Source organism: Eufriesea mexicana, unplaced genomic scaffold (genome assembly GCF_001483705.2).
Source record: "Eufriesea mexicana isolate 0111107269 unplaced genomic scaffold, ASM148370v2 scaffold1801, whole genome shotgun sequence".
In the NCBI taxonomy this organism is placed as follows: domain Eukaryota; kingdom Metazoa; phylum Arthropoda; class Insecta; order Hymenoptera; family Apidae; genus Eufriesea; species Eufriesea mexicana.
Genome location: NW_016909918.1, coordinates 2,247,693 through 2,272,153, shown reverse-complemented (window position 1 = coordinate 2,272,153; position 24,461 = coordinate 2,247,693). Strand labels below are relative to the sequence as shown.

The window sequence follows — 24,461 nt, the reverse complement described above, 5'->3', positions numbered from 1 at the left end:
CTGCAAACAGTTTGAAACGGTGATCGACTGGCCTCGAGCAGCCAGACGCGATACGTACTTCGTCACTGGATCTCGTCAAAGTCGTGGATCCATCTGGAGCGAAGATTCACAAAACTCGGCACAACGTTTCGACGTGGACGTTCGTCCGACCAATGAGGAACGCATCCCGCATCCACGAGAGCCGACTCGAACGAACTGGCCTCGAAGGCACGCGCGAGATCCGAATTATTCAACGGAATAACGAGCAAGACGAACACGAAGTGCCATTTCACTGGCGATCGGAAACTGAATGCGTCGCAGTCTCAGCTCGGGCTCGAATGTAACTGAGAGGATTGTTGGGGAACCGCCCCTCGTGCCACGGGCTATGGTAGGGCCAGGAGAGGAGAGGGGCCGACTGGTGGGGGAAACGAGACGGCAGGAGGGTTCTGGTGAATTCACATCGGGGATGCTCGGAGCTTCTGCGCACTACTGCCCCAATAACACACCCCCGTAAACCGGCCGTGGAAAATTCGAACAACGTGCGAACTGGAACAAATTCTCTGTTTTCGTCGGCCGGCCGTGAGAAGCGGGGACACGGGCTGCTTCTGCGGCGTGGAAACGGTTAGCTGGAATTTTCAGAACGACCGAGGTGATGGATTTTAGGGTGCTCTCCGCTCTGGAGGTACTTGCAGGCTCGGTAGGCTGGTTTCGGGCAAGATGAAAGGATTAAATTTGCTGGGCTCGTTGGGGAATCCCTGACTGCGATTTGGGTCTAGTTTGTCGGAGTCGTGGGACAGGGTGAAGATGGTGCAGCTTCCTCGACTTGTCTCGTGGACTCTTTTCTCACTGTAACTTAAAATTTCGTGAAATAGGGTGATTTGAGAAATTGGGGGGAGAGGGGTATTCTTCATTTGCTTTGTAGTAAATTTTGGCGAAAGAGTAATTATTTTTTTATGACTTTACGTTTTGTCATTTTGGTTAGTAATAGTGTTTGTGAAATTTTTTAAATGTAACGTTTTCGTGTTATTGTTCGATTTATTATTTATAATTTTACGACTTCAGTTTATTTAAATAAGTATATTACAAATATTGGAACCCCAGCCATGGAAAAAATTTCGCCATTTGTTTTAATTTAGTGAATCATTCTGTTCTTGATTCGATAATATTAAGTGATACAATCGATTCAGTATTATGGAGTCAGGATTATTTTCATCAAAACAAAATAATTGCAATTTTTAACCACGTTCGTAGCGCTCAAAAATTCCATCCATTTTTTTACTTGTACCAAATTGTAGTCAGATATTTAATACAAAATTAGTTTCACGTCAGTTTTGTATTTAAATGAGGCAGAACTAAATTTTGCAGGAATTCGAATCCTCCTTACTGCAATAAACAAGAATAGTATTTTTTTAAATTTATCCAGGGTAATTTTCCCGTATAAGCCATTCAAATTTTGCAACTTCAATCCTCAGTAACGCCACCCAAAACAAGTTTCTCCCATACATCACCGTACAAACCCAGCAAAACAAACCCTCCATTACACCCCTCTCGCTACAGTCTGCATCTTGCAAAGAGATGAATCGTAGAATAATCATCGAGTTAACGCGTTATCACGGTTAATAACTGTCCGTTGAACCCCAAATTCCAGCGAGTTATACTTTTCGGCCCCTCGGAGCACCACGTGTAACACAATACGTCGCATAATTGCGATCCGCCAAGCCACTAATTGGTTAGAAAAGCATGGGGTTCGGCTGACGGGAAACCCACTATTTAGATTCGTCCGGAAGAACGATTTAATTGTGGTCTAAAAAATATACTCTTGGAAATATCCCTGTATCGCGAGCATTGCCACCCTCCCTGCACGACGATGGGGGTTCACGGAGGGAAGTTGACCCTCGCATTATACTATCTGATTTCGAGACCTTCGAGATCGTCTGTCGCGATTCATCCCCCTGATAATTGAGTTCCCTATCTTGATTGTTTCACGGCAATCAATTGCTTTGTTCGGATGAAAGGCTCTCGTTTGTTCGCTTGTCCGGTAAACTTATATTTTTATTGTCTTCTATTACCTTGTATCTATGTATTTAATTCGTGTATTTTAAGATTATTTATACGTATTATTAATAAATTCTCAGATATTATAATATCTTCAAATTATATATTAATGTATTCTCAGATGCTATATATATAGCCTGTATCTCAAATTATATTAATACAATGAAAATGTAATTAATATGGGTAGAGAATAAAGAAGACGTTGAACCGAGTCAACTGTATCTTGAGATAAAGATAACTTTTGAAGAAATGGCAGGTATTTACGATCAAAAATGCTGATCTTCGATTGATCTGCTTTTACACAATTTTCAATTAAAAAATTAACAGATGGAGATACTTTAAATTTTGAAATTCGTTATTTTAATATTGCAAGAGTAATAAAATTATCTCTCTGGTTACTGTTTGAGATAATAGAACGAAGAATTGTTAATTGTAACAATAACTTGTGAAATATGAAATGTACAAAATGAAAACTCAGAATGAAACTGAATATTTTTTTATGCCAAAAACTTTCTCCCTGATGATCAAATATTTTGTTTTTTCATCAGTATCATACTATGACCACTGTTTATGTAATAAAATTTCGAATAAATCCTTGAAATATTTAGGAAATATAAACTTTTTAAATGTCATCCTATTAAAGAAAATAATATTAGATAATCTAACAGAATTCTGACAACATTCAAACATTCATTACAACATTTATAATCAAACCTTTAAATAAACAATATTAAATCTTAAAACTTCCCCAATAAATAACCAAATTCACTCTTGATACAAACACAAAATTCTATCAATTAAAACACCCCCTAAAACCGAAAAATTTAAAGCAACCCACACTCACAAAAAAAAGAAAATTAAAAAATAAAATAAAAAAGACTACTGATATTACCATAACTTACGTGCTATAGAGGTACCACCGACACGTGTACGCGCAAGTGGTTGCTACTCACCGGTCGAAACTCATGTTGCACTGTTTGGTCTCGACCTCCATCCGGATTACAGAGTCTCTTCTGCTCATCGCCGGATTTTCGAACGAAACGTCACAAAGTGGCTCGAGGAACTTTTCAGAAATACCTTTCTCACCGTCTTCCACCCTCTTTGCGACGACCTTAACGTGTCGCTCGACGTTGGGCACTGACTTCGATGTCGAAAGGTAGAGAACGATCGAGGAAGGAAAATTTCTCGAGAAGTTCAGGAAGGCACAGGAGAGGACGGACGAGGTTATCGTCGAAATTGTGTTAAAAATTCGGGGGGGAATAGGGGTAGTGGGACAAGCGGGACAAGGTTAAAGTTTCAATGATCTTAAAACACGAATTAAGGCAAAACTGGACTCGCGCGCAAGCACGAAGCCAATTTGTAAATGTAAGCTCGAGATGTGAAAGGAAATTTTTAGTTCGATCGAAACACTTGGAAAAGGTTCCGTTCGAGTTGGATGAATCGAAAAGATCACAGTTTCGTTAAGGCTCTTACGACCGTTCCTACGACTCGCCAAGAGATCGTGGATGGTTATTTCGAAGAAGAAAATAAAGAGAGGGAAAAAGAAGGCGAAACGAAATTGCTTATTGTCACCAGGTCGAATTTGGACGGCAATTTAAGGCACGGGAGATGTTCTCCGGTCGCGACAGCCCTGCGTTCTGCACCGATTACTGATTAAAATTGACACCGAACTAAACAGCTTTTGAAATAAACGTGGAATCTACGTGGATGTACATTTCCGAAGGAATTTACATTTCACTGCGTTCAGAAAAGATAAAACAATTTTCTCAAATTTATAAAAATTTGGAAAACTTAAAGAAAAATATGACGACAACCATTGGAAGGAAATAAAAATATCGAATAATTACTCGGATAAAAACTGCTAAAACAACTAATGCTGGAAGAAAAGATTAGAAGAAATAAAATATTCGTTACCTTCAGGAACTCTGAAGAACCTCCAAAGGAAGCCTCCAAACTTCCAAACTAAGGACACTGAACCAACACCCAGAATGCAAACTAATAAAAATAAAAAAAAAAAAACGAGAGATCTTCTCAAAAGGAAACTCAACAGTAACGAACTCGAAATTCAATTCACCCCCGGAGAAGAAAACTGGAGAACGAGTAAGAAGCAAAGCAACGAACGAAACGACGCGTGAACTGATTTAGACTGATGCAACGGGACTCTTGGAGGGAGTCCTGGAAACGAGAATTGGAAAAGAGGATGTAAAGTGAATAAATAAAGAAGAACCAAGGGAAACGAAGGAAAGAAGCAGAAGAGTAATGAGAAATGGAACCGAAGACCGAGCGAGAACTTGGTACTCGTGACGTCGAGGGGATGATGCAAGGATGAGGACTAGGACGAGAACAAGGATGTTACCCCGACGGCTGTCGCCAAAGAAGTGATAGGTCTGCGGCCTTGCGCGCGGTACCCAAACCAAAGACACCACCGGAGCAGCCGCACATGCGCAGTCGGCGCGGCGCGCACGCGACGCGGGGATTGGTCCGCGCAGATGGTGGTAGCTTTCCTTCTACCCCCACCCGGCCTCACTCGCATCCTGCAACCCCTCTTGGGCATCGCACTGCACGCACACACAGGCGCGCGAATGAACACCGCGTCTGTTGAAATTTCAGTTAATAATAGTTGTCTTTCGCCACCACCTTCATTGTTCCTTTTTTAACTTGGGGGTAGTACGAATTTCCTTCTGTTTTTTGATGCTTTAAACGATGTAGGGTGAGATGTTTCTTTTTGGATGATGCGTTTGTTGAAGTTTCCAATGATAAAGGTTGCTTTTGAGTATGGACTATATTGGCTTTGGATCTTGCAATGAGGATGATAGGAGTTTCTTTCGCCTTTGATGCAGAGTGAATTGTTTTTGTGACAGGCATAATTGAAAAAGTTTCTTTTTATTATCATATTCACCCTCTTTCTTATTTTGAAACAGAAGTGATGTGAATTTTTAGGATTTTCATTTGATGGTTTGCAAAAGGTTTGAGAATAAATTTTCTTGGAAATGTATTTGATACGGATACAGTTGTAGAAGCTTTATCTTGACTATCATCTATACTTTGTTTCTGCTTTAAAATGAGGGTAACAAAAGCGAAGTATAGATAAAACAAGTAAATAAAATATATATTAAATTGAACGAATTTTACTTCCTCATACAATCCCTTTTATTCCAAAGTCTTCGTAAGAACACATACATTTAAGTACACTAACTTAATTTGTCTGTGATATAATCATAATCACATGCATTTACTCAACAGTGTCCCATTATGCAAAAATATTTGTCTAATTTCCCTGCTAATTTCCTAACAGAAAATTCAAAAGCTTTCTAACAACCCCTTCCTTACAACCCCTACATACCAATAACAAACCTCAACCCTTATCTTGGCAAGATAATAAACTCAACAAACTCTGACCTGTCTGATTAATCAAACCTTTATACAACGTTGTTGTAACAGCGAAATACCTGCAAACAGCGAAGTAGCGAAAAATCTTTCATCTTTCACCTTTCTTCTCGATTTTTCACCTCAAATACACCATTCGTTCATATAATCCTGTATCAAAGAGGAACAAGCTTTGAGCCGCGGATCGACAGAAAATTTTCATAACAATTTCGGTAATTTTCTTGGGGCCAAATTTAAACAAGCGAGCACACAAAAGGCCCGACGAGGATCGAGCCCTATCAGATGAGGGGGCGCAAAGGGATGGTAATGCGAGTTCGCAGGAGGGAGGTCGGCGAGGGGTGGAAGAGTGTCACTCAGGAGCACGACGTGTAAGAGAATGGTCACCATCCCGGGGGGTGAATTGAGATGTACAGGCAATTTATGCAGCGGCACTTTCGTTCGGATGTCAGCCAGCTGACCATGAATGCTTGCAAAACAGCACGGGGATGATAACACCTTGCCCCCTTCACAGGCAAGGACACGATCTTCCTTTCCACGATAATCGACCATTTTTCCCTTCTTCTCATTTTTCTTTTATTGATTTTCCAAGTGAAGTAAATATTTACCTTATTTTGTATTATTGTTTATTTTTCTTCCTTTAATCATTTCGTTAATATACTGCTAATGGATGATGGGATTTTTCCTGATTTTCTGTTGATTTATTAAATGGTAAATATGGTAGAGAATGGCGCAGGAATTTAAATGTAAATTTTATGCACCTAAATTATTACTCTTTTTGTTAATGTATCGTTAATGGAAGCTGAAGTTCTTCGCGGTTTTGTATTTGTTCATAAATACGAAAAGTGATAGAGATTCAATTGTAAATTTAAAATTATGATTTTTAGGATGTCTAGAAAATTTATAGCAAATAATTGCGATTACAAACTAATTTGATAATAAAGATTTATTATAATTTTTTCTTTAATTTGAATCTTAAAATTATTATACATATAACAATGTATTTTTGAAAATGAAAATATAGGTATAATTGAGTACACGAAAATTATATTATTCAAAATTTAGAATCTTGGTTATTAAGCAGATTTTATTTCCTTATCTCAAACTTAAAATTCAATTAATTTTTAAGATTTGGTTGTAATTATAGTTTAAATATGATTATTATTACATTATTTTAAATATAAAATTATTAAAATGCTGTTGTCCATGAATTTTCTGTTATTCATTAATAAAGCACTTGGTTTAGACGAAAGCCAGCGAAATGTTATGGCACAAGGGTGATTCACCCTTCCAGGGCTAAAAATGAATTAGTTCCAGAGAAGTAGAGAAGATTGAAGCGTGAAGCGGTATAATATTCTTCGCAAATGCACTAAAGGCTGCTTTATCTCTTCCTCGTGACAAACAATTCAATCATTCTCGAGTTATTATGTCCAACATACATAACTTCTATTCAAATAATGTTTCCAAAGTCAAAGAGGAAGAGAAGTAACAAATCTCACATCAAGAAGATACAATAATACAGTTTTGAAGCATTACACAAATTGTCTTATCTATAGTTTCAACATCTTGCATACTGTATATCCATTATATTTGTACCACTACAAAAGAAATGAATGTATATTTTAATTTCATACCCAAAACATTGAATTCAAATCTAAATTGTAATAAATATATTTGGAAGTTAAAATATGTATCTACAATTTGTAAATTTTGCACTCTCTATTTTCATTATTCTGATAATAATTTTAAAAGTCACAGTAAAAGTAACTATTTGATATTTTAATTTTATACCCAAAAAGTTGGATCAAACCTGTCAAAATTGTAATAAATAAAGAATATAAAATGCAAAGATCAAATTTAAAAATCTTTGACAAATGTTACAATTCCACGTACTACTATAACAAAACTTAATCGACTAAAAATAACACTTACAAATTGAAAAACAAAGAACAAAATACCAATCATACCCACATTCATAATACTTAATTCTCAACTACTGACACCCAGTTTGTGGGCACTCATAAGTGATACTAAACATGTTAGACTGTCGATTAAAATGTACTATTATATTAATTATTATATAAAAACAAATACGAGTCGACATAAAACTTAGATGAGTCAATACTAAAACTAGCAAAGTGATATATCAAAATGACATGTTTCAGGTATTTACTACAAAGAAAACATAATTGTTTTTGATGAAATTCACACTAACTTATAATCAAGTACCAATATAATCATATACAGCTATTTTATATATATTATATAACTGTCTTCATTGTGCCACTACAACCAAATACTGTTATTAATGCATAATATAGTAACAACTTATTGTTACAGATTGGTAATCCCAGTGATACTAAAAAGAGTCAATTACTATTTGTGTAAAATATATTTAATAATTAATTACAGCTTCATAGCCTTAGTGTTAATAAAAAGAGTCAATTATTATTTATATATAATATATTTAACTACTCGTTACAGCTCGGTAGTCCTAGTATTAATAAAATGAGCCAATTGTGTCAATAAACACATCACACAGTCAACAAGACTCTGCTTCAGTGGTTGAAAATTAAAATTAATACAGTTACCCAAAATTCCTCCCTCCCCCAAACAAACCGCAAATGTAAAGTAAAGAAGAAACAAGGAAATACACAAGGTTTCGCTATCGAAACGTGTTTAAGGGAGTCACAAGGTGGTCTGAAACAATTGCGGGATACGACGAGGGTGGATACGGTTTATTCTGTTAGACTCTGCGGCGAAGGGTTGAGGAGGGAGGAAGGAAGAGAGGAAAAAAGCGAGGGAACACACGGGGTGGTTTTCTTCAGGGACAAGGCTAAGGACCCCGCTGTGGTATCCCTTTTCCTCGGTTTTTGTCCTCTCCTTCCGTCTCTCTTATTCTCTCGATTGGACTGTCCCTCTCTCGAAGCCATCAAGCCTTATCGTGGTAGCGTCAATCACTCTCTTCGTATACGCTCGAACTTATCGTTCGATTAATCGCACTGACAATGCGCCTGTCGATCCAACTTACCGCCAGCGCCCTAAATCCATATGGACCCGACTTCTGATGCAAAATTTTGTTCACGAAAGTGCTTGCACGTGAGCCGGTACACCATGACCGTGCAGTGGAACGCGTTAATCGATCGACAATGAAACGTGTATGGGGATAAGAATGTATCATAATTTTGATAATGTACGAGGAATGGGGAAATTTTCGTGGGTTTTTACCTTTTTTATTTTTTGGGGGAGTGTATTGAAGCTATCAGAACTTCCGTTTGACCTTGTAACTTGGAAAGAGGCTATAGAGGTGCTATGATGATTGCAAAATGAGGATAGTTTGTGTAATTTTCATGGAAGAAATTTTTAAGATAAAACAAGGATAAAATAAGGATAAAAATGCAGAAATAAAAAGTAAAAATTTGATAGAGGAGAATATATGAATATATATCTTACTGGCATCTGTGTATGTACGATATTGTTTCTTCGAGTATTAAAAATGTAGAAAAATTTTTATTTGAGAATTGTTTGGGTAAAGTGTTTAGGATTTAGTTACTATTAAAATATTTATAACGATATTCCAAAAAATGTCTAATGCTGAGAATTGGTAATAATAAAAATATGTTAATATTGAAATCCTTATAAATAACAATTTAAAGAAATTTTAATAGTACTCTATCAAATTAAACAATATTTGTATAAGAACATTTTGTTTAATTTTATAGCCAGAAAACTAATAGTATTTATGAATTTAAATACGACACACTGTGAATATAGGAAACATTGAATAATCGTGTTCTTTTAAAGTAAAATATTATAAATAATTACACTTATTTGTGGGAATGGTAATTACTGCCAATTTATTAAAAGTTCATTCTGTGTTAATTGGTCTGCAAAGTATCAAGTGTGTGTCATTACGTGACAGGATAAATACACGAATTACTTATCTCGTATTCACACAGATAAATTTATTACGTTTAAAATGTAAAGCATCCTCTTCCTTTTAAGTGCAATTTATAACTTAAAGGTCAAATATTTTTTATTTCCTTAATCATAAATTAAATTTAAAGCAAGTGTGACTTAATTATGAATTTAATTTAAGTCTGTTTATTACAATCGTATAGTAATTAACCAGTATAGGACGAGAAATGAGCCAACCTTTCTACATTGTATCCCTTGTTGCAATCTTTAATCAAATGTACTGCTAACAGCACGATACTATACAAAATTAAGTATAACAAACAAATTGTATTACCAAATAAAATTTAGTACGACGATCAAACTACCCTGACAGCTTATGTCAGAAAGTCGACTAAGAAAATTCCCTAAAACCCAAAATTACCCAAAACCTAATACCAAAAACCAACGAATAAAAATAATAGAAAACAGAAATAATAAGAATAATAATTCAAGACACGATTGATACAGACATTTCGAAAAATAAAACAGCAAAAATTTAATGTCTCGCACGGTTAACGTAGGCCAATGAGAATTTAACGAGAGTAAAAAATAAGAAAAGAAAGAAAGGTGAAAAAGAAAGGGGACGCAAAGGCAAGACCTCGGGGTTACGTAAACTCGCCAACCCAACATCCAGCCGGTCGTCAGCAAAACCGGAAGTGCTGTATGGATCAGACTTGGCGCGGTAGTTGTTTGTTAGTAGACGACTTTGTACAACAGCTCGTATCATCGGCGCCAAAATGTCTGGGCCATTACCATTGGCTGCTTGTTTAACCTCGCCAAGGCTAGCGAATTCTGGGTAGTGTCCTCGTGCATCATGATAAATCAATGTGCCGAATTCTGCCGTTGCTATCGGCCAAATTAGTGGCCCACACTGCCTACAACCGCGAATTTTTGAACTTTGTACAACGACACTATATTTTGGGGATGTGCTGTATTTTTTCGTTAATATTTTTTGTCATTATTTAAATATTGTTTTAAATAAGTGAACTATCTAGGCAATATTTAAGTAATAATATAATGTCAACCCATTGCACTCGAGAAGTAATCTTCAGTCACCATTCAATGAAATTTCAAAAATCGCTATTAATTGATATATTAAATTCAAGATAATGTAATAATATTCGAGACACTAAAATTAAATAATTCTACGTATTAATTATTACACGATTTTTTATCTACTGTTATAAAAATATCGTCAGCTCTGTGGTAGAAAATTTTCGAATTTCTATTCTTCTGTAGACAAAAGATTGTAGAATGTAAAGTGTTAAGACTATAAAATAAAGTATAATATGCAGATAATAATTCAGGGAATAATTTAGATATAATACTGAGATAATAAAATGTTTAGATAATAAAATTAGACGTAACGTGTAAATAATAATAATAACCTACTGATATTAAAGAGAATTAATATTGACAAAAAGATTGATAATTAATAAAAAGAAAATCTGCATTCAATTTTAAATACCTAAATTATATTGTACACATACACTCTATTCTATACTTAATCTCTGCTCACTGAAATTATACAGGTGTAAATCACAAGGACGTCACATATACGCATAATTTCGCACCTGTTAATTAATTTAAATTCGATTTTAGCTACCCAAGTATCAAAATGCGAGTAATAACGCAAGCTGGATTTCGGAGCAACCGGTTGTCATCGGAAGAATTTATGACCGGTGAAATATCGACGCACTTCGATGTTTGTTACAGCTAATAAATTACGCGATTTATGATCGAGATCTTAACGCAGCTCCGAGATGGTAAACAAATTCAGAGCACGTTAAAAGTTGAACGCCGGCAGTGGGAATACAAATGCAGGCTACAGGTCGACAGATGCGTAGATTGCACCGAGCCACCGACCGAAGAATAAAGATAATTCAACGAGATACGGAATCAGTCACAGTAGATCTTCGACTTTTGGTGCCATTCGCGACGGTTCATTTGAGATCCATTTGATTTATGAGAGGTACCATGAGGAAAATTCGATTGTATTGACGTATTGCATCGATGAACCCGATGATATCACTATCGAGAGACTTCCCGTAGACGTTGAAGCAGAAATTACTGGTCGAGAGTATATCGTATTGTTCTGTAGGAAAGCCTGTATTAATTGGTCTACTGCTTTGTATTATCAAACCTTAGATACTAATTATATGCAACAGTAAAGTAGTCAAATTTATATATGAATTAAAAGAAATAGAAAATTAATAGCAGTTATTGGAAAATATGTAATAATAATTAGTGTAATGCACATCAGATATAAAATAGTTAAATTATAGAGTACCAGTAGTTACTGATAACCAATGAAAGTACTAATTTAATATACTGATAATTGCTAGAAGTAATTATTATATAATACCAATATAGACAAAATAGGAAATTAATAGCAGTTGCTGGGAAATATGTAATAATAATTATAATAATAATAGTAATGCACATCAGATATAAAATAGTTAAATTATTAAGTATCAATAGTTATTGATAACCAGTGAAAATACTAATTTAATATACTGATAATTGCTAGAAGTAATTATTATATAATACCAATATTGTTATATAATATTTTACATTATATATATTATTACTATATAATGTTCTATGTATTGTAACACTATTGTGTAATATTTGATATAGTATTGTAGTAAAATGTATACACTATATAATACTATATAGCAATAATGATTAGTGATAATTACTAGAAGTACTAATTTAATATCAAACAAAATACAATCTAGCGATCAAAATTATTTTAACTGAAAAACGAATAAATAAATTACAAAATAAAAAAATAAAAATAATCCCCAAAAACTTTAAGTCTAACTCGAGTACTATAATACGCTATAAATTTGAATATACTATTTCATAGCTATATTATTCAAAATGATACATTTCTCAATAATTTTCAAGAACGACCAAATTATCATACAAAGCACACCAGATGTCACTACAGAGATAATTAACCACAATTCGAAGCGCAATAAATAGATCGGTAGCCAGTAATTCCTCGCACAATATCTCACAAAACACCTCACCTTCATCTTCACCCCCGAACTACCCGGAACCTTAATTAAAAAAAGAAAATCATCAAACTCCCGACCCAAACTTTTAAACAGCCCTGAAACCCTTCCCACACCCTCCATTGCCGGCCAAAATTTCAATTTCCCCCCAAGAATTTAATTTCACGAAACTCCTCGATGTTCCACCTGAACTTCACCCCCACCCAGGCTCACTAACCGCCACCTGAATTTCCATCCGCACCAAAAACGACTCAAACCCACCCCCCACCCCCGCACTTACCGATCCTTTAATTCTCCAACGCACGGAATCGCATAAATTAAACGGATTCGTGAGAAAGGTGAACGAGTCGAACCCCTCGCTCATCACCGGATGCCTATTCAAATTTTACGGGCCATATTTGTCGCAATTAAGTGTCGCGTTTTCGAGGCTTATGGGCCAGAAGTATTCCATATTGGGCAAGGGAAGGATCCTACGGCCGCTGTCTCGCGGGATAAAGATAAATTCGTGGACCACGGCACGAGTCTGTAGGGGGTGAGTTTATGGGATGCGGACTACTTTCACGACTCGTCTGACTCATAGTCGAGGGACAGGCGGCGAAGAAACGCTCGCAGAAGGGTGTGTACAGCTTTACGAGGATCTACGAAAGGCGGAGGCCCAGTGGAACGGATCGCGGATTTGCAAATCGGAAGTGGACACTCGAATTGCTCGGTACTTACGGTTCAAGGTCGTTCCTTTGCGTCGCGGTTGCTCGTTCTGGGCTCGGATTCTCCAAGTGTGTGACGACTGTTGCTGCTTCTGTCTTCAGGCTTCTCTGAAAACTAACGGCAGTAATTTGGTTATTGCATTCTTTTTCCAAGTTGTGATTGGTTGTTTTCGATTCTATTGTCTTTGTGTAAAATGTGATTCAGTTGTTTGAAAATTGGGGTAGTTTATTTCGGAACAACACCGTGTCCTCTTCCAGCACTTCGAATGGGACCTCGCACTCTCCGCCATTGATCCGCAGATGGTAAAGAGTGAGAGGTCGTGGAACGAGTTGGACTCCTTCTGCGAGCAGGTCATGCTGCAGAAGGAGTCCGCGGAGCGGACCCTGCCCACAGGGGGAGACGGTGGCGCGAGTGCGTCGCAGACTCGCCGTCCCAAACCTCAAGGTCTGATCCCCGGTGTTTGATCTCCCTTCTCCGCAAGTAACAGGCATGGCGGGCCCAAATAGGAACCCGGCTGTCTAGGAGGCTACGGTCGGTGGCGGCCAGCGTCGCGTAGTGGCCGCGCAGCGCTGTTAAATTGGGACTTATGACTCCATTACCAGGGGTTACACTGTTGGACCCATGTTTGTGGGCATGCCGTGGGAAAGTATCAGTTGTGTTAGTATCGAGTTCCCGGTGCTCCCCCATAGCTGCGAAGCTGGCCACCGTGGAGATTTTAGTGGGTAAAAATCCCACATATTTCTCTCGAAGATTTCTCTCACGTAAGTTTTGGAATAGTGCTTTAATGTTAGTGATTAAGTTTGGGAGTTTGTGTGACATTGGACCTATCTTTGTATATGTTACAAAGTGTGAAAATATGTAACATAAACAAAATTTTTTTGCATAATTAGCAGTAACTACATATATGTTATTTTTTAGATTTCTTCAATTTTTTTCTGTAATAACGAACATATTATTTTTGCTTTTTAACCTTCATAATATCGAAGTTTGTCATTAAAAGCCGGGGGTATAATACCTGCTTTGTTCTAATTGTTAATAAATGTGCACAGAAGTGAATTAAGCGAAAGAATAAATATATTACATCACACTGAAGTATAAACTTACAATTTGCAGTTAAAATAAAGAGTGATATTTATGATGTCTGGGGTTCACCCGTGTACCATTAGGTATTATCAAAGTTAACAATGGAATTACCAAAGGAATCGAAATGAATGGCTTTAGTCTTTTTGTTTTTTGCGATTACTAAAAACGCAAAGTTGCTTCTGATAGAGTCATTTCTGGTGAAGCTTATCAAATAAATTTATTCAATTAAGTGTTTATTTTCATCGTGCCATTTTTATTATCACCATCTATGTATATTACATTTAGTCACATCGTAAGTCGTTTTTATATAAATAAAAAAGAAGAAAAAATTAGGCGCAACTCACGTGAGATTTAAATTTTGAATACTCTTTTTCTGGATTCAATAACAAAAGATTGCATCTTGCAAAATTATTTGTTTAGAAAACAAAATTACCTTTTCCGAATATTAGGTATTGAAGTGGAAAAAATTCATTAATAACGGAGAATTAGTAATATTTGAAGGCAATTTTTCCACTTTAGAGACAATTATTTTATCAATTAATCTATCCAGATAATCAACTAATTACCCCAGAAACTATCTAATCATAATATTTGAAAGAGAATAAATAATAAAATTTCAAAGAAATAACATCACGAGTGCTCGCAACAAAATACTCAAATTGCCAAAAGCAATGAAACGATATTTATCTTGCTCTTATTATAATCTCAATATCCTTTTCTATTTTCGAAACGTACAAAAGAATAAAAAAAGTCTATCGTATCTAAAACCACTCACCGCGAAATGCAAACTCCCAACTATGCATATACAAAACAAAATCCTGTCACTCTTACTTCGAGTAATCGATCTATCGCGCCGCTCGTCGTATTTGAAATTCAAAGTTGGCGCGCGATGCGCGCGCGCGTCAGGAAACGCGGTCAAGATTTGAATAACAGATACAGAAGCACTAAATTATTCTTAGCCGGAACAAAGGAAAGGACGGAAGAGGAAAAGAAGTCATATCGATAATAACTTCGTGCAACGAGTAAAATTAAAATCGACTGCAACGAAGAAGAAAAAAGGGGAAAAAGGGAAATTCGTTTGGCCGAGAGAGAGATGGTGCGACATGACGTTCTGGCGCGTGACAGAGAAGAACGGAAGGAGCAAAAAGTATCGCTGGTAGAGAGTTTACGGATCGGCTGAAACGTCAGAGGGTCAGGGGAACTCCATTTTCGCGAGTAGCTAGACAACAGGCGAGACGGCGCCACCGAGATTTTCGCAAAATTCAACGCGCCCTAAAACAAATATCGAACGGATATATAATGGAGACAATTAACGGATTGAGCTTGAATAGAAGCAGAATAAAAGAGAAAGTATACACGTTATAATAATTTATTGTATTATTGTATTTAAATACTTTAGAAAAAATTTTCTGTATAATAATTATAAGGAATATTATTAGCAAAATTATTAATTACAAATTTATAACGTGTATTTAAGAGAAGCCAATGGCGATTATCTATAATAAAATTCACTATAGAATATTTGAGTACTTGAATTATTTATCAATTACTTAAATATTTAACTTTTTAAGTAATTACTGAAACGAGTAAAATATTTATTACTCACGCGTTCAAATTATTTATTATTTACCATCATTGTAAGATTATTTGCGTATCTCGGTAATTAATAAGTAATTTAAGTATAATAAGTAATTTAGGTATTTATGTATTGTGAAGCGAGTATTGTATTGTTAAATATTTTGCAATTGAATATAGTGCCTATCATGGATAATTAATATTGAGTTTTGTTAAAGGACTAGTGTCAATTTGTTATAATTTCTCCATATTTTAAAATTATAAAATGTATACTGATTACTGGACCATGATTTTATACATGCTTTTAGACTAAAAATATGTGTGATTTATGTAGTCATGGTCCAAAATTCTTCTCGAAAATTTTATGTTAAAATTGTACAGTTATTTGTATTCATATTAAAACCGAATTATTTTTTCTTCTTTTTGCTTAACCTAAGCTAAATAAATATAATGAAAACAAGACAGAGAAATAAGGAGGAATGACTCGAAATCAGCTGGAGAAATATCTCTAGCCTTCCTTCAAGGACATCTATGACACCACCTAACGTGAGAATTCTGTACCTACACCTCCATTTTTTATTTTTCATTTCCACCACAGCAGGTAGTATCGCAATTTACTAATGTGCTTTCACTACTTTTTAAATCTCAAAGCACAGTAAAAATCCTTTGCTTCGCAAACAAAACTCTAATTATAGGAGATCCAAACAACCACCCCATTCCAGACAATTCCTCTACAAATAAACCCCAAAAGTAACCCAAGAAAATTCCTCCACTAAAATAGAATTACGAATTCTATTAAAAGCTATTAAAATCGATTACAAAAATAAATCCGTCAAATCCGGAGAAGCAACAATCTTCCGGAAAACCAAGCAGCATCCCGAGATCCACTCCAGCAAATGAAACAAAGCAAAAAATAAGAAGAACGTGCAAAACAACTGGTTATTAACATAACCATAGAGAAAGGGGATAATATGTAGGACGAACAAAGGTAGGAAGGACGATTCGGGACAAAAATAAAATAAAAATAGAGAAACAAATGAAATAAAGCAAGGAATGGAAAGAACGCAGAGAACAATCCAGAAATTAAAATGACAACAGGAAGAGCAAAAATATGAACGAGAGGAAGGCAATAAAAGGAAATAAAACAAGAATAGTAGGAACAATCCGAGGATAAATAAAAGAGAAACAAGCGAAACAAAGAAATAGGAAGAACGCGCAGAGCAAGCCAGAAATTAAGATTAGGGTGTATAGAAAGCATGGGAAGGATGAAAGAACAGGGATAGGAGGTAATACGAACGAAAGTATAATAGGAAGGACGTTCCGAGATAAAAAAGAGAGGAGAAAAAATAAGGAAAAACGAAAAAAATAAAAAACAGAAAGAGAAGAGCGAGAAGCAAAGGGAGAACAGAACACGGCGGAAGGACGAAGAGAAGGGTGGAGAGGAGTTCAAGAGAGTCGAGGGAGGTGGGTACTGGCGGCGTTATGGCGGGCGCCGGGGGTGGCGCCGCGACGCTTTGGCGCCTCCAACGCCGAGACGCTCCGGTGATGTTGGCTCCATATACCTACACATCTCAACCCCCGATGTCGCCCCTCTCTCTCCACGATATTCACGTACACGTAACTACGTGGCCGCAATGAGAGTTCGAGATTCTATTTCTCACATGTACACGTGCATTCTCTCCCTTTTCCTTGGCCCTTCTCTTTCACCTTCACCCCCTTCTCTCGCTCTCCCTCTGTCTGTCTATCCGTGTATCTATCCGTCTCACTTTTCTGTCCGATCCTCTATGCGGCCGAGCACCCAGAGACTCGTCGTAAGGTCTGAGGAAAACACCGGGGACAGAAACGGAATAAATTCTCGATTTTATACCCCCGGAAGGCCAGCCCGGCGTCAAGGTCCTCGATGGACCACGGGGTGTGGCGGCCGTGCGAAGTTTTTGCATAATCAGTTCGAGAATATGGCACCTGCTTTCATGTGCTAATCTTATATTTAACGCGGATCCTAGGTGGATTTCAATTCGTTGCGAATTGGGGGTGTGTTTTCGTTTAGGATGATCTTGCAACATGGTCGCTCGTGTTAAGGCATTATTCATTCTGCTCGTGTCTTTTTGGAATTACGCGTAGGACTTCGACTGTTCTTGGTTTTGATCCAGCAAAATTCGTATTCCTTTCTGAACGATCCGAATATTCGACGAAAGATAACGTGTTCGATTTAAAAAGATTGACTTCCGGTACGAAAATCCTATTTCCGGTTGGTAACGAAGGTTACAACTATCGTCATTCGGTTGAACATACCCGAATTAGTTATTCAAAATTATTTTCATTTTCTATAAAGGTCATGGGAGTCACTACATAGCGAGTTTGCAGGAAAACTCAGTTACAATATTTATTCGTAGATAATAAAAATCGATTTTATAGAAAGAGGATTGGTTTTGGGACTTGAGGACCCAAAAACAATAAAGGATTGTCAAGTCTTGGTCCTAGGGTTGAAACACCCTGTATATCCATTATATATAAATATATATCGTATGTAATTAACGAATGTAGTAATAACGTATCTCATGCTATAGCGTACCCCTAAAACTCCTATGGGGTTGCTCCGCGAACGCCCATGAAACGAAACAATTTAAATAACATCCTACCATATATTATACATATAACTACAATTCACAGAACACATAATACAGCTCATAATATATAACATACCCAAACGTCATAAAATTTTATCCAAACTGCAATTTTTAAAAGAAAATTGAAATATCAGTTATCTAAGATTAACCCTTTAAAAATGGCGTATGATTTCCGATTTCTTTTCACGTAATCGAAATTAAATTAAGGCAGTTCACAAAACTTTTATCTTCAAACTTCTGAAAATTTTTAAAACTGCATTTCATCGAACTATTTTCATATAACTTAGTTAAAAAAAAATCGCTAATAACCTAAAAATTGATTTACCACGCAGAAAGAAAGGTTATGTTAGGTCAGGTACCTCGTAAAACTGCACGAAAGGATATAACTTACTAAAAATGATCGCTAATAGCCTAAAAATTGATTTACCACGCAGAAAGAAAGGTTATGTTAGGTCAGGTACCTCGTAAAACTGCACGAAAGGATATAACTTACTAAAAATGATCGCTAATAATCTAAAAATAGATTTACTATGAAGAAAAAAGGTTAGGTTAGGTTAGGTACCTCGTCAAACTGCACGAAAGGATACAACTTACTAAAAAAAATCGCTACTAACCTAAAAATAGATTTATCATAGAGAAAAAAGGTTAGGTTAGGTTAGGTACCTCGTCAAACTGCACGAAAGGATACAACTTACTAAAAAAAATCGCTACTAACCTAAAAATAGATTTATCATAGAGAAAAAAGGTTAGGTTAGGTTAGGTACTTTGTCAAATTACACGAAAGCATACAACTTACTAAAAAAAAATCGCTGCTAACCTAAAAACAAAATTTACTATGGAGAAAAAAAGGTTTCAGCATCGAATTTCGCGAATCTAGAAATTATATTTCGCCCCGGCTCTAGAAAAAGCCATATTCCAAATAAGCCGACACGACCCCATAGAAAATCACGTAACGACCCCTTACCCGATCTTACCTGGTCACGTTTGTAATTTTTCAGCTGCCGGAGTGGTCACCAGTACCGGCTATCTGCAATAATTTACTAGGTCCTATTTATACGCCGATAAACCACGCTTTCGACGCCGTTTATCGTCGTCGGCGTGCGATTTCCACGTGTAACGAGAAAAAGCCGTGAAAAGGCCCGGCCAACGATACGCGGGCCGATGGAACGACCGGTCGAACAATACGCAATAAAGGCCCTCTCTTGGGTCGTCGTAAAAAAGGACGCGGGAGACAACTAATAAAGCCTCCGGCCGCCACCTTCGCCGCAGCTCATAACGCGTAATCTTATAATGGGCTTGTTGCACACGTAGCAACGTTGTCAGGGAGAGAATCTAACGGCTGTAAATCCGATCAATCGGCACGCGTCTCGTTCCGTGCTCGCTTTGTCTCTCTCGCACCCGTGCGCGCGTCACTGCCTCGTCAGACCCCTGTATGCCATCCACGGATGTCTTGCGCGTTTCCGCGAAATTTCGCGATTAATGGTCGACCCCCGACGTCGATCAATAGCCGATCTCTCGATAGGCTGCAATTTCGTTGTTGATTCTCGACCAGCGTAATCTCAGGCGAATTCGAGACGACGTGATTTTTTAGGCGAGTGGATCACGCGAAGAGGTTAAGAAAGGGAGAAAAGTGGTCCGTGGGAGAGAACGAGTGGAAGAACGGGGAAAAGAGGTAATTGTAGCGTGCTGGTGCGAAGAGGGATGTTTGTTTTGCTGATTGGTAGATTGTCAAGATTGGTCTCTAGGCTGATTTTAAGATACGTTTTATACATTTTTCGGTTACTTTTTGAAGTCTTCTTTGGCATGTTGGGTTTATAGTAAGATATTTAGGAATATTAACCCTATGCACTCGACAGGAGTGATCTTTTCGTTACAGAAACATAATAATTCGAAAACTTTCTGCCGTAAGTCGACGATATTTTCAAAACGGTAAATAAGAAGCGAAAATTAATTGTAAGACGTAGAATTATTTTATCTCGATGTTCCACGCATTTTTGGGCAATTTTAAATTCGAGATTTTAAATAACAACGATCTATAAAATCTGATTAAATGGCGACTGAGTGCAAAGGGTTAAAGTTACTAGATGTAGTTACTGTATAAGTTATAATATTGTACAGTCTTGAACATGTTCGATTGCGTTGCATTGTATTGTCCCTATAATTACTACAATAGTATTCGATATATGTTAAATACTAAATTATTAATACCCAAGTTACCATGTATAGTTACAACGCAAGGTATGAACTATCTGTAGCTACCAATGTACAATTATATTATGTAAAACTCGAAATTATTTTTGTCAAAAACAATTGCATACTGCCAGTAACCATAAAACCAAACTTCGAAATCAATAATTTTTACTGATTTTGACTATTACTAAAAATTACTTATTATAAATTATGACAATTATTTATTTCCAAAAAACGTCACCTTTTTTTCAATAATCCTATTTAATAACTGAGCCAACTGCAGTCAAATTTCTCAATTTGTTACAGACTCGTAACCAATCCACTTCTGATCTTACTGAACACCCAAGAGAATACCAAAAACCATGGAAATCTTCCAAAAAACGCCCCTTTGTACGATATCTCGTACCCTTGTCACTAATCAACAAAGTACCATTAAATAGAGCAAATTTCATAAGCACTTCTCGTGAAAAGAAGCAGAATGGAGCTGCCCAGATAGGTCGACCACGCTAAAAGGGAGTCAGTTCTGCGTAGGATCGAAACGTCAGCTGAACCGTTCCACCCCGATCACGGCGCGCGGTAAAATCGTCTAATAAGTTGGGTAAACACGGAATCATTGTTATTTTTATGTGCAGCACACGGACGTCCATTGAATCGATGACACGGAGTGGAAGGTACTCTGGCTGAATGTACGGATAATCCATTAGATGCGTTGTAACCTAAAACTGCGCAAACAAGGGTGATCTTGGATTAAATGTGACGGACGGATAGACCGTGGGGAAGAACAGACCACGAAGAAAACCGAGACAAGACGCGGAGGAACAGGTGAGCAACAATGACGATGGACGGAGGTAGCAGATGAATTATCTCGATAACTGGGAAAGTCTTTCGGAAAATTCTTTTATGTAACATGGAGATATTTATATTATGTAACATGTGATATATAATTGTTGAAAATAATAAAAAATGATATGATATAACAAGGAAATTATATTAATTAACTCTTTAGTTAGGGAGTTAATTAATATCATTTCCTAGCTAAGGAATCATTAATTTCCTAACTAAAGAAATGATAAAGTCAACTGAAATTCAACTGAATTTTCTTGAAATATAGAAATATAGAAATATTTATAATATATATAGTAATGTAGAAGTAGAGTAAACATCAAAATATTTACAAATTCTTTATTCATAATTCTAATATAAATATAAATACTTCAAAATAATTTTCTCATGCAATAAAAACAATACAAATAAAATTAAAAAAAAAAAAATAGGTAAAATATAACAAGAACAACAGCAATACTATTATAATATACATTTTATATCCAAAATTTGTAAGTATGAAATGACTGTAACAAAGTATGAAAGCTTAACAAAGACAAATACCAATTTCATTAAATTATTACTAAATAATTAATATTTAACAAAGTATGTAATAGAATATTAATATCTCAGAAAATTTCGACAGATTATGTATAGATTATAAATATTAACTATGTTCAAGATTAATTACATGGAACAAGTATTTGCTGAGAGTGATTAAATTCAACGATAATAAATCACTCGCACATTTATAAATCACGAGGAATACGTAATAACTACACGATAAAAGAAATGAAAAAAAATTCTACGATTGCATAAATATTCATTTACATTCGAATTTCAAAGTAGCTATACCTTGCCTATTTTATTAGCATCTTTTTTAACACTAGAACTACTAACACTAAAAAAGTCAAAATAACCGATCGAATATTCACATTTCTACAATTACTAATACATACTCCTGATAAATTAATGTTAATATTTACTGATTATGATAAGAACGTAATTATAGAAGGTACGATAAAAACGGTACGGGGTGATTCTTTATAAAAAAATAAATCGAAAGTGTAAAATAAAATTTTGTCATTCGACGCTTAGTTTTTGAGGAAATCCACTTTGAAAATCCGGGCGTACGTGTGCACTTCCGTAACTAAGCGGTGCATGGAGCGACACCATAGTGACATAAGTCCGCACATACCCAACAGATCTTCAAAATCGATTTTCTCGAAAATTAAGCGTCCTATGAAAAAATTTTATTCCACGTATTCGATTTATTTTTAAATAAGGATTCAATTTCTACTTGCACAACACTTTTCCTACTTTATATACCTATTTATCTTCGTTATTTCATTTTGATTATAATATTTACATGCTACATATTTAGAAGCACATTAGCTGTTGTCGGTTTCAGTGCTACTAATAATCTCACTGGCAAATAAGATTCGAGGAGGTATATTTTTGCATTTTAGATACCGATTAAACGTAAAGTCCATTCCTGAGACGCTCGCATTTGCCTTCGAATTGATTTACATGCGCCGTAAATGCGTTTCTTAGTACAATCGAAAAAGCAATTAGCGGTTCAATTTACGTTGCGATCTTAATTGTGGAGATGAACGACGATAGTTGCACGTGTACACATTAATTAAACACTGAATCTTTCTGTGTCACCTCGATCGATATTACAGTTTCGATCGCCATCGGTTTATTGAAATTTCGGAACTTTCTGCAGTTCCCGCTGCTACTCAGTTATTAATTTTTTAAATTATTATATAACAATGAAAAAATATATGAAGTAACTTTTCACCATCTCGTTAAATATTGTAAAAATTTCTATTATATATAGATATACACACGTGTATATAAGAACGATCTAATTTAATCCAGAATTTTCTTCATTTATTTGTAATCCATATAGAGTCTCTGAGTATTTTAATCAAAAGCAATGAAAAGAATTATTTTTATTTTTATGGAACACATACATGTATAATAAAAATTAAAGAGGAATTTCAAATTATTTAAAATAATTTAAAATAAGTTTTTGATCATTATTTTCTAGTATTCCGTGTATATTTTAAAAATATCAATTCTGGGAAAAGTATTTTCTAATGCATAATTATTAAGAATGACTCAGCTGGATTAACCCTTTGCACTCGAGAGGTGAGCTTCAGTCACCATTTCATAAAATTTGGAAGATCGATATTAATATATCAAATTTAGTATAATGTAACAGTGTGCGTGGTATCGAAATCAAATAATTCTGCAATTCTATTATTATACAATTCTTTATTTACTGCTCAAAAAAGTATCGTCAGTTTTTTAGTAGAGAATCTTTGAATTTCTACTCTTCTCTAGCCAAAAAGTCGTCGAGTGCAAAGGGTTAAAAATTTATAAGCGGTTGCCCTTGGTATACAAAGCCAAATAAAAATTGAACCTCTCGAGTTATCACTTATTCTACTTGGCACGAAAATTGGCACAAGAGTTACGCTCTGAACTTAAATTCTAAAACGTGGTGACATTTCTTCTGTGCAATATTTCTTGAATGCAACGCATACACGATTCGATAGAGGGAAATTTCTGTATTTTAAGAAGTAGTCACGTGAGCAATAAATAGCAATCTATTTTTTGTGCATCACAAATTCGTCAATATCTTTCTTGGAATTTTTCATCTCGAATATTTCAAACATTTTTTATTTCTATATTTTTTTAAATTTCTTGTAAATCCTAAAATTCTCTTATTTTACTTACACTTCAATAATTCCTAGTATAATGAATATTAATAAATCAATAAACTTGTAATAAACACTATAAACTAATTAATAATATTCATTGTTATTAAATTAATTCTAGATTTTTGTTATAATTTCACGTCATCATAACAACCTATATTTGCATAATTTTTGTGCATATATAAATACATTTAACCCTCACTTGGAATTTTTGGGTAATTTAGTCAAAGGTGATCACCAAGTTTTATTTTATTTTCATTTTATTTTGTACTCTATACTTTACACGATGAGAGATCATTAATCAGTTGTATTAAATGAAATATAGAATGTGAATT

The 24,461-nt window shown here is 35.6% G+C and overlaps 1 protein-coding gene across 2 annotated transcripts in view; it reads right to left on the bottom strand.

The window, feature by feature from the left end:
• The window catches only part of rhea (Talin_middle and talin-RS domain-containing protein rhea), a 90,967-nt gene that overhangs the window by 48,955 nt on the left and 17,551 nt on the right, over positions 1-24,461 (bottom strand). The window contains exon 2 of one of the 2 annotated variants that reach the window (XM_017902301.1): positions 13,116-13,217. The gene's annotated coding sequence lies outside the window, so the exon portion shown is untranslated. Of the gene's footprint in view, positions 1-58; positions 229-13,115; positions 13,218-24,461 lie in introns of those variants that run through there. The other variant, XM_017902303.1, reaches the window with a different exon arrangement.